Genomic DNA, 16007 nt, shown 5'->3' with positions numbered 1-16007 from the left:
AATTATGGAACAGCTCAGTCAATGCCCTTCAAGATTGCCTTGGGTCACTGGCTGATACATAATGAGGTGTCCTCATGGCTAAAATACACAAGTCCAGAAACCAAGAGATGGAAATAGAACTGGTCCCTCTCACCATCACTCCCTGAGGTCCACTTTTGGAATTTGTACTGTCCCTTGTTGAAAAGTCAGCTCTGCTAGATTAGGAGAATACTTTCCCTCAGCAACACAGTAAGCGTCCACTGAACCTGAAGTTGTGATTACTTCAAAAGAGTGAAAAGTAACTCCTGATTTATTACGGGCTCCTCACACTATTGTGGGCCAGTAGACCAGCTGCTAAAGAAAGGAATTACTATATTCATGGAGGAAATGAGCCTCAATATTATGAATAGCTACGATTGCTACTAAACAATGGAATTTAGGACATGCGCTGATGTTTCCATAACTGGTGATAATGATGAACTAGCAATTGCAGTGACCATAGCATGATAAGAACAAAGCAACTAAAAGCTCAGACTCTCAGGTTGAAAATCTGGATCACTCCACTGGGAACGGAACTTAGATAAGCTGAGGAGGGACTGAGCAACCTGGCAGACAAAAGGGAGAGAAAAATATATAAAGGGTGATAGAGAAGTGAGATGATGAATATGAATTTTGGTTTGGGTATCCGTTGTAGCATGTGTAGCTTGTGCCTCCAACATTTGTGTATTAAGCTTATTAAAGAGGCCTACACCTTGAACACTCAGTGATGGATTGCATTTAATGTAGGGCACAGAGGATCTGAGTGGTACCAGGGTGGACCGTATCAAGGTGCCTCTGGTGCCCTCACATCCTCTCAGTCTTTTCTCCCAAGTCCAGCTGTGGCTGGGGAGTACCGTTCCTGGTATGTTTTGACTCTTTTTACACTGACAGCATCTTGCCTCAAATGTGCTGTATGTCTTTAATTTCAGCCCCATGACTCCTCTGACACTGTGGATGAAGGAGGCGTAAAATAGGCAGCTGGAACGTGGATCGAGATGTTAGGTAGTAGGTCTGTAGAGGTAAATTTAAGTGTTTCCAGGACGGAGAAGGTATGTGAAGACATTGGAGGGAAAGAGATTCCCTAGGAAGAATTTCAAGTGAAAAGAGAAAAGTCATAAGGAAAAGTCCCAAAGAATATGTAAAACATTTATATTTGAGGAATAGTTAATAAATATGCAAAGAGGGAACACTGACAAAAAAGCTTGAGGAGTGGCCGGTGGTAATACCAGGAGAATGCTTAACATTTTTATTCAAGTACGGCCTCACTTAGCCAAACTTACTAATCTTCTCAAATTTATATAGAAAACAGAAATAACACTGCATGCGCACACACACACATACACACAGGGTTCTTTGGAGTTTAGAGGGCCCTTCCATAAATTTTCACATTTGATACAAAAAAACATTATGTCAAAATTATCCCCATTTTAGAGATAAGGAAATTGGATCCCTGACTTCATTGAGAAAGTGTGGATGGCTGGATGTTAAAGCACAGCCTATCTCTTGTTAAACTGCAGGAAGTATCTATTCATTTTTCTAGACTTTGAATTTTAGTTTCTGATTCAAAGTTTGCAGCTTCAGGCTTCACACGTTATTTATAAACCTGTTCCTATCGTGCTGATGTTACAGCCTCGTCCTGATCTGTGTGTCTTAAACAGGGCAAAGACATTCCTAGTCATGCCTCTATTTTAATCATTGAATGTTGACTCTTCTATTTCTAAAAGCATTTGTTACTCACCCTTATGAATTATCTCAGTTTAAGGCAGAAGCCTCAAACGTTCGATTAATAAACACTGTTTCTCCTTTTGGCAATTTACAGACTATAATGAATGCATAATATAAACAAATAACATGTATACAGAAAAGATGAAATTAGTCCTACTGGTATTAGATTTGTTTCGCCTATGTTTGTATGTGTAGGCCATAGAAAGAAAGTAAGATAGAAATGTAATTCGTATTAAATAAAAATCTTTAGTGGTTTTGGTTCTGCGTAGATTAATATTGTTCAAAGGTGTTTCACTTGGGGGAAAAAGTTTTGTAGATATATACATTTTTGTAGTGGCAACAGACAAATCTGCCACATTTCTAAATTTTAATGAGCGTAGCCAGAAATGACCAAAATGAGATTTTCCTCTTGTTTTGACGTTAAAGATACATATAAGACTCTAGAGGGCACTCTACGCCTGTTGTTTTTGTAGAGGTGGCGAAATTCCTTTTAAATGCAGTGATGAATACAGATATTTAAAATTCATCATGAATTCTTCCAATATCTTGAAATTAGTATGGATTAATGGGACTTTTGTGTTTTATGTGTTTTTACGTGTCCACTTGGGGTAGTTTATGTTCCTTAATGCCTAGGGTGTAATTCAATTCTCAAGAGAATATACATTTCAAAGGTTAGATGATCTAATATGCGTAGGTCTAATTGTTTTCTCTGCATTGCTTAATTACGCTTTACTTAATTTCTTTACTTGATTGTTATTGCTAGCAATAATATGATTATTATCACTATTATTATTGCAATCCTGTAGTCAGAGTTTGGGGATGTTTTCTGGGACTGTGATCCTCACATTACTTTGATTCTTCCTTAATTACATGCACATTAAATGGAAATGGGAGGGCCTCATCTGGTGGCTGGATTTTAGTAGGTGTTAACTGAATGTTCCTTAAATCTGAATCTGAAGATTAAAAAAACCCTTTTGAGATATATATATATAAAAAAATTATTTTATTGAGGTCATATTGGCTTATAATATTGTGTAAATTTCAGGTGTACATTATTACATTTCAGTTTCTGTATAGACTACATCATGTTCACCACCAATAGTCTAGTTTTTGTTTCCATACATATGTGCCCCTTTTGCCCTCCTCCACTCCCTTCCATTCTGGTAGCTACCAATCTGTTCTCCTTATCTATGTATTTATCTTCCACATATGAGTGAAATCATATAGTATTTGTCTTTCTCTGACTTATTTCGCTTACCATAATACCCTCAAGGTCCATCCGTGTTGTTGCAAATGGCATGATTTTGTCTTTTTTTTTATAGCTGAGTAATATTCCATTGTATATATATACCACATCTTCTTTATCCATTCATCAGCTGATGGGCACTTGTGTAGCTTCCATGTCTTGGCTATTGTGAATAATGCTGCAATGAACATAGGGGTACATATATCTTTTTGAGTTATTGATTCCATGTTCTTTGGATAAATATCTAGTAGTGCAATAGCTGGACCATATGGTATTTCTATTTTTAATTTTTTGAGAAGTCTCTATACTACTTTCCATAGTGGCTGCACCAGTTTGCATTCCCACTAGTGGTGAATGAGAGTTCCCTTTTCTCCACATCTTCTCTAACACTTGTTATTTCTTGTTAATTATAGCCATTCTAATGGGTGTGAGGTGATATCTCATTGTAGTTTTGATTTACATGTCCCTAATAATTAGTAATTTTGAACATCTCTTCATGTGCCTGTTGGCCATCTGTATATCTTCTTCGGAAAAACGTCTTTTCATATCTTCTGCCCAGTTTTTTATCGGTTGTTCATTTTTCTTGTTGTTGTGTTGTGTGAGTTCTTTGTATATTTTGGAAATTAAGCCCCTGTTGGATATATGATTTGCAAATATTTTTCTCCTAGTGGGTGGGTTGTCTTTTTGTTTCATCGACGGTTTCCTTTGCTATGCAGAAGCTTTTTAGTCTGATGTAGTCTGATTTGTTTCTTTTTTTTTTTTGTTTCCCTTGCCTGAGTACAATGGTATTCGAAAAGATACTACTAAGACGGATGTCAAAGAGCATACTGCCTGTTTTCTTCTAGAAGTTTCATGGTTCCAGGTCTTACACTCAAGTCTTTAATCCATTTTGAGTTAATTTTTGTGTACAGTGTAAGATAATGGTCTACTTTCATTCTTTTGCACGTGGCTGTCCAGTTTCCCAACACAATTTATTGAAGAGATTTTCCTTTCTCCTTTGTATGTTCTTGGCTCCTTTGTCAAAGATTAGCTGTCCATAGATACGTGGTTTTATTTTGGGGTCTCAATTCTGTTTCATTGATCTGTGTGTCTGTTTTTCTTCAGTACCATGCTGTTTTGATTACTACAGCTTTGAGGTATATTTTGAGTTCAGGGAATGTGATACCTCTACCTTTGTTCTTTTTTCTCAGGATGACTTGCTATTTGGGGTCTTTTGTTGTTCCACATAAATTTTCGGATTCTTTGTTCTGTTTCTGTGAGGAACATCATTTGGATTCTGATTGGACTTGCATTGAATCTGTAGATAATAAGGGCATTTTAACTATGGTTCTTCTTCCTATACATGAGCATAGAATATCTTTCTATTTGTTTGTCTTCCCTGTTTTCTTTCAATAATGTCTTATAGTTCTAAGTGTACAGGTCTTTCACCTCCTTGGTTAAATTTATTCCTAGGTATTTTATTCTTTTTGGTACAATTGTAAATGGGATTGTGTTCTTGATTTCTCCTTCTGCTAGTTTGTTGTTAGTGTAGAGAAATGCAATGTATGTTGATTTTGTACCCTGCAACTTTACCATATTTGTTGATTGTTTCTAATAGTTTTTTGGATTCTTTAGTGTTTTCTATATATAGAATCATGTCATCCACAAATAGTGACAGTTTTAATACTTCCTTTCCAATTTGGATCCCTTTCATTTCTTTTTCTTGCCTAATTGTTCTAGCTAAAACTTCCAGTACTATGCTGAATAAAAGTGGAGAGAGTGGGCGTCCTTGTCTTGTTCTGGTTCTCAGAGGGATGGCTTTCAGTTTTTCATCATTGAGTATGATGTTGGCTGTGGGTGTGTCATATATGGCCTTTATTATATGGATGTATTTTCCTTGTAGACCCATTTTATTGAGAGTTTTTATCATAAATGGATGTTGGATCTTGTCAAATGCTTTCTCTGCATCTATTGAGATGATCATATGATTTTTTTATTCTTCATTTTCTTAAAGTGGTGTGTCACATTTATTGATTTGCAGATGTTGAACTATCCCTGCATCCCTGGAATAAATCCCACTTGATTGTGGCATATGATTCTTTTAATGTATTGTTGTACTTAATTTGCTAAAATTTTGTTGAGGATTTTTGTATCTTGTTCATCAGAAATATGGGCCTGTAATATTCCTTTTTTGCTTTGTTCTTGTCCAGTTTTGGTATCAGAGTAATGTTGGTCTCGTAAAATGAGTTGGGAAGTCTCCCATTCTCTTCAACTTTTTGAAGAGTTTGAGAAGGATACGTATTAAATCTTGTTTGAATGTTTGGTAGAATTCACCAGAGATGTTGTCTGGTCCTGGACTTTTGTTTTTTCGGAGGTTTTGATCACTGTTTCAATCTCTTTACTTGTGATTGGTCTATTCAGAGTCTATATTTCTTCTTGATTCAGTTTTCGGAGGTTGTATGATTCTAAGAACTTAATTCATTTCTTCTAGGTGATCCAGTTTGTTGGCATATAGCTTTTCATAGTATTCTCTTATAATCCTTGGTATTTCTGTGGTATCCATTGTAATTTCATCTCTTTCATTTCTAATTTTATTTATTTGAGGTTTCTCTCTTTTTTCTTATTGATTCTGGCTAAGGGTTTGTCAATTTTGTTTATCTTCTCACAGAACCAGCTCTTAGTTTCATTGATCCTTTCTATTGTTTTCTTATTCTCTATTTCATTTATTTCTGCTCTGATTTTTATTATTTCCTTCCTTCTACTGACTCTGGGCTTTGTTTGCTCTTTGTATAGTTCTTTTAGATATAGTGTAAGATTGTTTATTTGAGATTTTTCTTGTTTCTTGAAGTAGGCCTCTATTGCTACAAACTTCCCTTTTAGTACTGCTTTCACTGCATCCCGTAAATTTTGGTATGTTATGTTTTCATTTTCACTTGTCGCCAAGTATTTTTTAATTTCCCCTTTGATTTTCTTATTGATCCAATAGTTGTTTGGTAGTATGTTGTTTAATCTCTACATATTTATGACTTTTCTAGCTTTTTTTCTTGTAGTTGATTTCTAGTTTCATAATATTGTAGTTGGAAAAGATGCTTGATATGATTTCAATCTTCTTAAATTTATTGTGGCTTGCTTTGTTTCCCAACATATGGTCTATCTTTGAAAATGTTCCCTGTGCACTTGAGAAGAATGTGTATTCACCGTTTTTGGATGGAATGTTCTATATTTATCTATTAATTCCATCTCGTCTGGTGTTTCATTTAAGGTCACTGTTTCCTTGTTGACTTTCTGTCTGGATGATCTAGCCATTGAAGTAAGTCGGGTGTTAAGGTTCCCTACTATTATTGTATTGCTGTCAACTTCTCCCTTTAGGTCTGTTAATAGTTGCTTTATATACTTTGCTGCTCCTGTGTTAAGTGCATAAACATTAATAAGCGTTATGTCTTCTTTGTGGAATGTCCCTTTTGTCATTACATAATACCCATGTTTGTCTCTTGTTATCTTTTTTGTCTTGAAGTCTGTTTTGTCTGATATAAGTATGGCCACATCTGTTTTTTCTTTGCTTGCTATTTGCTTAGAGTATCATTTCCATCCCTTCACTCTGAGCCTATGTTTGTCTTTAGAGCTGAAATGTGTTTCTTTGAGGCAGCATATTGTTGGGTCTTGTTTTTTTAATCCATCCAGCTCCTCTGTGTCTTTTGATTAGTGAATTCAATCTGTTTACATTTACAGTGATTATTGATGTATGAGGGCTTAATACTACCATTTTATCTTTTGTTTTCTGGTTGTTCTACGTTACCATTGTTTCTTTTTCCTTGTATTTCTGTCTGCCATTTCAGTTTTAAAACCCTTTAATATTAAAGAAGATATCACACTATCTATATCTCTGCCCCCTTCCCTGGGCCATTCATGGGCTAGGTGATGGTAAGAACCTGGTCACTTGGGGTTTCATTTAGCTTAGAGATCATTTTTGTTTGGTAGTAGGTTTAAAAAAATCTGAATTTGACTGCATATATGCTATTCCATTCTAAGCTCTAACAACATTCACGTTCTCCCATTGTCATACCTCACCTGCCTGGTACCTAAAAAGCTGTGTGTTTAAAACCTCTGGATAGATAGACCCAGGATCTCTTGCTAGCAACAGATAGATGTCTCTCTTGAACACCATTTGTGGTTGAATAACTCTTGCCTCAGTAGTTTGGTTTATTGGCCCTTATGTAAAAATCTGTTTAGCTTCCTGAATTTCTCCACTCCTTACAGCTGATATTTTATTTCCATCTGCAGGCTCAACTTTGCCAGACTTGACCAAGGGGAATTGAAGTCTTAGGAATAGATCACTGCTGCTTTTCCTCTTCTGACTTTGCTTTCAGTGCTAATAACTTGTGTTACACTAAGTTCCCATCACATACTCCATTTCCAGAAAGTGAGTACCGAAATTTTTCCCATATGTCTGAATCTTATCTTGGTAACCTTCTGGCTACCCAATTCCTCTGCAATTAACTTGAATCCTGTTTTACCTTTCTATACCTGGAGTACTCTCAGGTGAACAGCACACCTCTAGAAGGGGCTATATTATTTGCTGCTGCTTACCCACATTGTACAGTTCTTCCATTCTACATTCCCATTGCAGTATTTGCTCATCCACCTTTTAGGACACACCTTATTAGGCTCTCTGACACCAACATTTGCCATCATATTCTTTACCTGGCACTCATAATCCCTAACATTTATGTAGCACTTTCAAACACCTTATTTAACTTACTTATATCAGCTCTGATAATAAGCATCTATAAATTGGATATCATCATTTCTTTCGTATAGATGCTAAAAATGTGGCTTGATATTTTTGTTCTGCTTATCTGAATCAGAGCTCCTATTCTGACTCCAACAACTGGATTTCAGTTTATTAGAAATGAGGCTTATTATTCCCAAGGCTCAGAATATTACAATAACCACATAGAGGCATCAGCTAATAACTTGACATTTTCTTTTCAGCCCACTGTGTCATTTGGGTTTTGAAAGTCATTGATCTACAGATGGATTGGATTGGAGAAAATGATTCTGAAATTGTACCCTCCCAAGATGATTTATGCCATAGTATCTTTAACGGACACACATGTTTCAGATGCTGTTGGACTTAAATCCGTTTCTTATCTTCTCAGAAGAAGGTGACATGTCTTTCCTTAAATGACTCCATTCTATCCCTGCAGAAGCTACCAGACCATCTTAGTGACTCTTAAGTTAAATTCCAGGAGGTCCTTGGCACATTATAAAAACAAAGCACATATATAAAGATCCCAGAAGAAAAATGACAAATTTTGCAGTGGTTATTTGTGTCAAGGAATAAGATGTTCTGGAAAAGCATGCAATCTAATCTAACCATCCTCTACTGGAAAGAGATTGGAAATAAATTCTCATCTTGAAAACTGCTAATCCACCCATTCATGAATCTGTATTGTCATGTTCCCTCATCTGTGGGAGCATAACTCCAACAAAGCACACGGAAAGATACAACACCAAGGGTGAGATCATACAGCTGCTGTCTTCTAGAGAAGAGGCCTTACAGAGTGTAGGCCCTTTGAGGATTTGCCATGATCATTAGCTGGAAAGGTTTAAACTCCTAATTCAGTCAGTTCCAGAGTTGGGTTCAACTTAAAAAAAAAAACAAAGCAACTCTTAAAATAATGTATAAAATCAGAGTGCCAATTTATTACTTTGCCATTACATCTATGATAAAAACTAGAATCCTCCTATCTGCTTTCTCTCCATGTAAACCTACATGGAAATTAATTTTATTACCAGAAAGCCTGATGGCTAAATTCCCTATTTTTTTCTTAACACAGTCTGGGTAGATACTGCCATTGTTTGTAAAACACTATTCTATGATTTTGTAGCTGATCAATCTTTCCTTCTGTTTAGTACATAATTTCTTGAGCTATATTATAACCTTTAATTGGGTTACACATATTTCATTGACTTGGGAATTACACTTTTTAGGTGACTTTGCTTAATTATTACTGTAATTAACCATGACAATTTTGACCTATATTCTTATCCACCTAATTGCACAGAAGAGTGGCTGAAGGCTTTTTTTCTTTTTTTACACTGTACCCTTTTATTTATGTATCTTTTATATCCTCAAGTAGCCTATCAGAAGTTATTTTCAACTGAAACATGACATATTCCCCAAATAGGGAAGATATGAATCATTAATTCAGCATATTTAGAAAAAGAGAAAATTTATTTTAGGCAAGTTCTTTACTTGTGGATGACATTAAGCTGAATAATAATTTACCTTGTTAGGAGAGAGATAACATTTGTAACATGGATTTCTCCTAAGTATAGAACAAGAAGCTGGCATAACTTTTACTGTTTTACTTTGTCATATTAACAATTCTAATTATCTGGTACTTGGATTTAGCATATTTTGTTCAGCCCCGGCTGTATTTTTTTCCCTCTTCATTAGGAATTTAAGACGTAAACAGAGTAATCTGAAAAATTTTCACATTTTATTTACTTTTGATATCCAGGATTGTTGCCAATTTTTTTTTATGAGCATAATGATTTTGATAAACATTGTTTCACTATTATTTGAATATCTGACAGGCTCTCCATTAATATTCCAAACAGTACAACAGGTGGCTTCAGTTTGACAGAAGAAAGATAAGTGTACCCTGGCCTCCAACACTATTGATGTATCTTGAATAAGAAATGCCAACCACACTTGTGTGGCTTTGTATAGACAAAGAAAATGTGAAAAGAAATAAATTGGCAGTGATGATTTTATGATAAGTGACAATTTTATTAGAACAAATACCCCAAAGAAATAATATTTCATCAGCCAAAAAGGAATATTTACATTAAAACAACAATCCAGAACAGAGAGCAGTTGCAAAAATGTGGAAGATGTGGGCATGCCTGAGGATGTAGGAAATGATTTATGCTATTTCCAATTACTATGCTTTTGAAAGTTGAAATAATTTAATACTATTATTTATCTTTCAAATGTATGTGTTCATGTAATTTTTCTTATTTTAGAATCCATTCATGTTCAAACATTTTGGTGAGTGTCACTAGCCTTGCTTATGTCTTAAATAGGATTGGGAAAGAAGAACCATGTGTTAGTCATGCTGCCACTTACGCTCCCTCCCTTGTCACAGTTAATCACCACCACAATCCTCTGAAGCGGGTTTTATTCTTCCCACTCAGAGATGTGAAGACGAGTCTCAGAGAGATTAAGTCATGCTGAAGATCACAGACATACTAATTCCAACAAAATCAGCGTTAGAACCTCAATCTTTTGGTTCCGTAACTCATTCCACACTATGCAGTACGCTTTGTAAAATATAAAATAACTTGTAAGATTTATAATTATTACTTAATAGTATTGAGTTTTGCTAGAGTCTTTTACTATATAGAAAGACATTGCATTTGATTCCAAACCAGAGGAATGTTTGAACTCAATCAGCTTTTTAAAATATTATTATTGAGCACATCAATGCATGTGCCAAGTGCTTTCTGTGCACTATATTGGTAAACCATCACAACACCTCACTGCTGCAAATCATGCTGTTATCCTCATGTCACAAATGAGGAAAGAGGCTCAGTGAGTTTAAGGAGCTTCCTTAATAGTTAGTGAGTCTGGAGCCTACTTCTTTTCTCTGAACAATGTCCTGCTTGTGCATTACATGGCCTATTGCCAGTCAATGGTATAACATCCTTACATAAAGGATTACACTTGCAGCTTTACAGGGTCCAACTTCTTATTGATTTAATTGTGATTTAGGCTTTTCCCACAATCCATTACTAAATTAGTTTTTGATCCATTGGTTCTGGAAACAACCACTCCAAACCCTGTGGTTTGGATCTAATAACAACTTTGGGTTTCATGGATGGTATTATATATATATATATTTGGATATATATATAAAGGAATATATATGTTAGGACATATATAGAGATATTTATATATATTTAAGGAGATCTATACTAGGATATTCATTTATTAGGAGATATATAAGGAGATATATGTATACAAAGATCCTTATATTCAGATCCTATATATATATCTATATAGATACCTCCTAATACCTATATAGATATATAAGGACATATATATACATATATACATCTTTATTTTATATCTATATAGGATATATACATATATCCTTATTACTCTGACCTTGAGAAATCAGGAGAAAAAGCCCACATTTAAGACTGGTTATTTGGTGGTTCTACCTCAGGTGTAGAAGCTTGTTACAAAACTTTTTTGTGTGATCAATGATTAGAGAGAGGGTATCTCTGATGTAACATAAATTAAATATGACCATTAGGCTTCTGAGGAACACTGACTTACTCTAGGCAAACTATAGACTTCTGAGGAGTTAAATGAAAGGGAAAATTGAAACAGATCAGTCATCAGCATTTATTTATCATCCATCATAAGCTAAAGAGAGAATTTTGGTTGAATAAGTCAATGGGAGTTGGTTGAATTCCCAGTCTGATTTAACAAGCAATCAAAATAAGCAGTTTAAATATATTGCAAATAAATTGTAACACTGCATTTTTCTATACTTTCTCAGATGTGCCAAAGCAAGTTTGCTTCATGTAAACTCTCTTATTAAAAATCTGACCCACAGGGTCTTGTTTCCTTTTATCATAATGCTGATGGTTCTGAAGAGAGATCTGTCTCTCTCTTTCATTAATCCTCTTTTCCACTTCAACATTACTTAATTACTAAGAAAAAAAAAATGGCCCAAACAAAAAAATACTTCACTACCAAAATAGTACTGTTTGCTTTAGATAAAAAATATTGGGGAGAAGGTTATGCAATGTATGTGGGTTGGGGAGGAAACTGAGATGAGAAGGCAAGATCAGAAAAGACAAGGTAGGGGGGCTGGCCCAGTGGCACAGCAGTTAAGTTCGCATGTTCCGCTTCTCTGTGGCCCGGCGTTCGCCAGTTTGGATCCCGGGCGCGGACACGGCACCACTTGGCATGCCATACTGTGGTAGGCATCCCACATATAAAGTAGAGGAAGATGGGCACAGATGTTAGCTCAGGACCAGGCTTCCTCAGCAAAAAAGAGGAGGACTGGCAGTACTTAGCCTAGGGCTAATCCTCCTCAAAAAAAAAAAAAAAAGAAAAGAAAAGAAAAGAAAAGACAAGGGAGGACTGAGAGAAGCACCCAGGGCCAGGCATGATGAGCCAGACCCAGAGAGAACCTGGAAGCTGGTATAGGCAAAAACAACATCAGATATAGGCAGAAGACCTGCCTTGATATTTTCCTGTCAGTCTAGGCAATTAATTAATTAACGTCTCTGAGCACCAATTTTTAATCTCTATGAAATGAGAATTATACCTACTTCAAAGGGGGTTACAAGCATAGGAATGTACTGTAACTGTACTTACATCTGAAGTCTCAAGATGGAGCTGTAGGAGCAGCAGCAAATAGTCAGGAATTGAGGAGGACTTGGCTTCTTGGAGGGCCAGGACTCAGCAGTTACTGGCCTGGAGCCTGAGCAACTAAAGCGAAGAGCAGGACTGTCTGGCCTGTAGGGCTGCAGGGTAAGGTGCCTACTCCAAGAGCAGCGTGTGGGTGGGGAGAAATGAAAGGCATCAGCTCTCTTGTAACTTTTTGATCTTCCATGCTTGGGCATGTGCTTATCCCTAAGACTTGGTTTAAGGTTGGCCAATGTGTATCGCTTGTTTCTGCCTATAGAAGTGGGAGGCATATAGTCGGCAGATTAGAGGAAGTAATGGATCCTACTAGAAAGCTGAAAGTGCCATTGGAAGCCCCAATTCCAGGATTGAAACCAGACAATGTTCCCTAAAACAACTCAGCATTCTAACATGTGAATGTGAAAAGCTTCAAAGTAACCCTTTTCAGAGTTTCTAAAGCTCATTACACTGGGTTTGATATCTTAACATCATATGTAAGTGAAAACAAAAATATGTAGATAAACTTCAGAACTTCTCTTTTAGGGAGTCACCCCCTCTCCCATTTCGTAACAATTAGCTATGCTTGGTCAGGTCATGTTTCCCAAATCTTCTTAGTTTACAGTCCAGGCCCAACCAATCAGAGCACCACATCCCCTGACCTTAGTGGTTGCTATGGGGATGGGTATGTAACTCACACTGAGCGATTCAGAGTTCTCCAGTTTTCTGACTTCCATAATCCATATCATATTAGGGATACCTGCAACCACTTTGCTGTCACACAGACAAATCCTGTCTGATTTGAAGCAAAGCAGAGGAAAGCAGAACCAAAGTCAAGGAGGCAAGGGAACAGAGTCCTGGTGACATTGTTTAAACTCCTGGATTCAGCAGGAGATGTACTTTTTGGTTTTCTCTGTTACATTTTTTCATCACTTGATCTTGAAAGTGTTCTGGCGTGAAGAGTTCCGTAGTGTTAAGCTCTAAATATTTCTCATTATGTATATAATTTATAATTTAGCCAAGCAAAAATAAAGGAAATATCTTCTTTGTCTAAAAATAATTTACTATTGTAAGATTCTTTATTATATGTAGGCTCTGCTGAATTGTGTGCTCTCTTTTAGAAATAACAAAGAAGCCTGTTCCATAAAACCTGTTAACATGAAAACTTTTCTCATACAGGTCTTTGTCTTTATCTTATTAATTGGATTAAATGCAATTGCTTAGGAAAGAAATAGTTCTTATAGCGACTTCAAGCAATAGACATCAGATGATCTTGGGAGGTATGCCATAGCAAACTAGGAAAATGTGCAGACATTCTTTCTTCGACGCATCTTTTGACAACTGAAGATTGTTTAAAATGTCAACTGTGAAGACATATTATTTCATGTACCCTGAATAGCAGGTATACTGAAGTGCCAAAATTTCCCAATGATTATCATGTCTGTCTAAGAAGAGCAATAATATAAATGTTACTTGAAGATAGTAAAATTGTTTTCTTACCTCAGAAAAACTTCGCAAAGGTCATTTTTCAGAGTTGTAAAATTAATGCCTTATAGGAGGATGTAAAAGAAGAATAATGGTATTCTCAGAATATAAAACTATAATAAATTGTCAATTATAAATTCATTATCTTCTCCTTGTTCATCATAATAATTAATTTTTAAAATCTGGGATGAGTAAGCCCAATGAACTCATTTTGATTAGGTGTATGCTCTTGGTTAAAATATTTCAATCTACATCTGCTTTCTTGGGAAAAATGTTGAAATGTCCAAAGTTTTGGGAAAATGTCTAATAAGCAATCACTTTAATTTTATATTAGTTACAAAATATTGGGAATAGCTTAACTATGATGTGACAATGGATAGAAAATGGGCCTACTTGTTAATGATTGAATATATTTTTTACATTATATTTTATTTTTTGATTAGGTAATACTAAAATTAAATTAAAAATACAGTGAAAAGTCTATACCACCCTTTTTCCCAGATGCCCAGTCCTGCCTTATATTCTTCCTCCCACTCCTGCCCTCACACAGGCAACCACCTTTCTTAGTTTTTTATATATCCTTCCGGAGTTTCTTTATGCATGTGTAAGGGAACATGTATATAGAACCCAATTGTTCCCTCATTTTCTACATGTTTGAAAACTTTTACCATGAGGTCTGTTACTTTTGCTTTTTATTCTTTGTATGTCTTCTGACAATTAAGAAGGTTTATTTCTCCCAGTGGTTGCTTTAATGAATATAACTGTGTATTATACCTTTAGCCCTACAGTATTGATCCTCAGAGAAATGATAAAATAAGCATGTTTCCTCTTCCTTCTTGTTCCTTCCTTTTTCTCCCACCATCTGATATTAGTGAATAAAATAATTTTTCTTACAATTTACCCTTATATTGTTAAATATTCACATATTTCTATTAATTGATTTGTCAGCTTCAAATAATGTTTTTGACTCCCAACTGTTACAGACAAGACAATCAGCAAATTTATTTATTCTCTACCTTTTTCCTTTATGCCTCCTTGTTTTTATTAGTTTATCCTGTCTACATTTTCAATTGTTCTTAGTGCCGTCGAGTGGATTCCGACTCCTAGGGCCCCTGTGTATAGCAGACTGGAACCCTGCCCGGTCTTTTTATGCCATCCTCTCCCCTTCCAGTGCTGTATCAGACAATGTCCTGCTGCTATTCACAGGGTCTTTATGACCAATTTTTTTGGAAGTGGGTGGCCAGGTCCTTCTTCCTAGTCTGTCTGAGACTGGAAGCTCTGCTGAAACCCGTCCACCATGGGTGACCCTGCTGGTATTTGAAATACTGGTGGCATGGCTTTCAGCATCACAGTAACACGCAGCTGCCACAGTATGACAACACCAGACAGGTGGTGTGGTTCCCTGACCACCAAATGAACCTGGGCCATGGTGGTGAAAGTGCCAAATCTTAACCACTAGATCACCAACATTTTCAGAGAATATAATATTTACATTCTTTTTTTTTTAATGCGAAAGACTGCTGCTTTTTATTTTTATTTTATTTGTTTTGCTGAGGAAGATTAGCCCTTAGCTAACATCTGTGCCAATCTTCCTCCACTATATGTGTGGGTCACTGCCACAGCATGGCTGACAAGTGCTGTACGTCTGTGCCCAGGATCTGAAACCCTGAACGTGGCCTGCCAAAGCGGAGTGCGCTGAACTTAACCACTATGCCACAGGGCTGGCACCTAATATTTATATACTGATTGTTTGTCCTTATCTTGTTATATTCTGTGTCAGTTCTACAGTTAAATGTGTTCCAGTCCTCATCTCCAATCTTTTCCCTGTAGTTTTCCTGATCTTATTTGGGTAAAGTTCCTCCTTCAGTATTGTCCTCAAGAAGGCCTATGAGTCCAACATTTCCTAAGTTCTTGTATGTAAAAACTGGTTACAGGATGCCTCAACACTTGAAGAACAGCTTGCCAGGATATAAAAACCATCAGGTCACAATTGGTTTTCTTGTGAACCCTGTAATTATTGCTACACTATCTCCTAGTATTGTAGGACACTGTGGAGTTATCTGAATTCAGCCTGAATTTTTTTCCCAAGAAGTTATTTGAACTTTTTGCTGGACTTCACAA

This window comes from Equus przewalskii, chromosome 17, assembly GCF_037783145.1.
Source record: "Equus przewalskii isolate Varuska chromosome 17, EquPr2, whole genome shotgun sequence".
NCBI classification, from domain to species: Eukaryota; Metazoa; Chordata; class Mammalia; order Perissodactyla; family Equidae; genus Equus; species Equus przewalskii.
Note: the sequence above shows the minus strand (reverse complement) of the source record.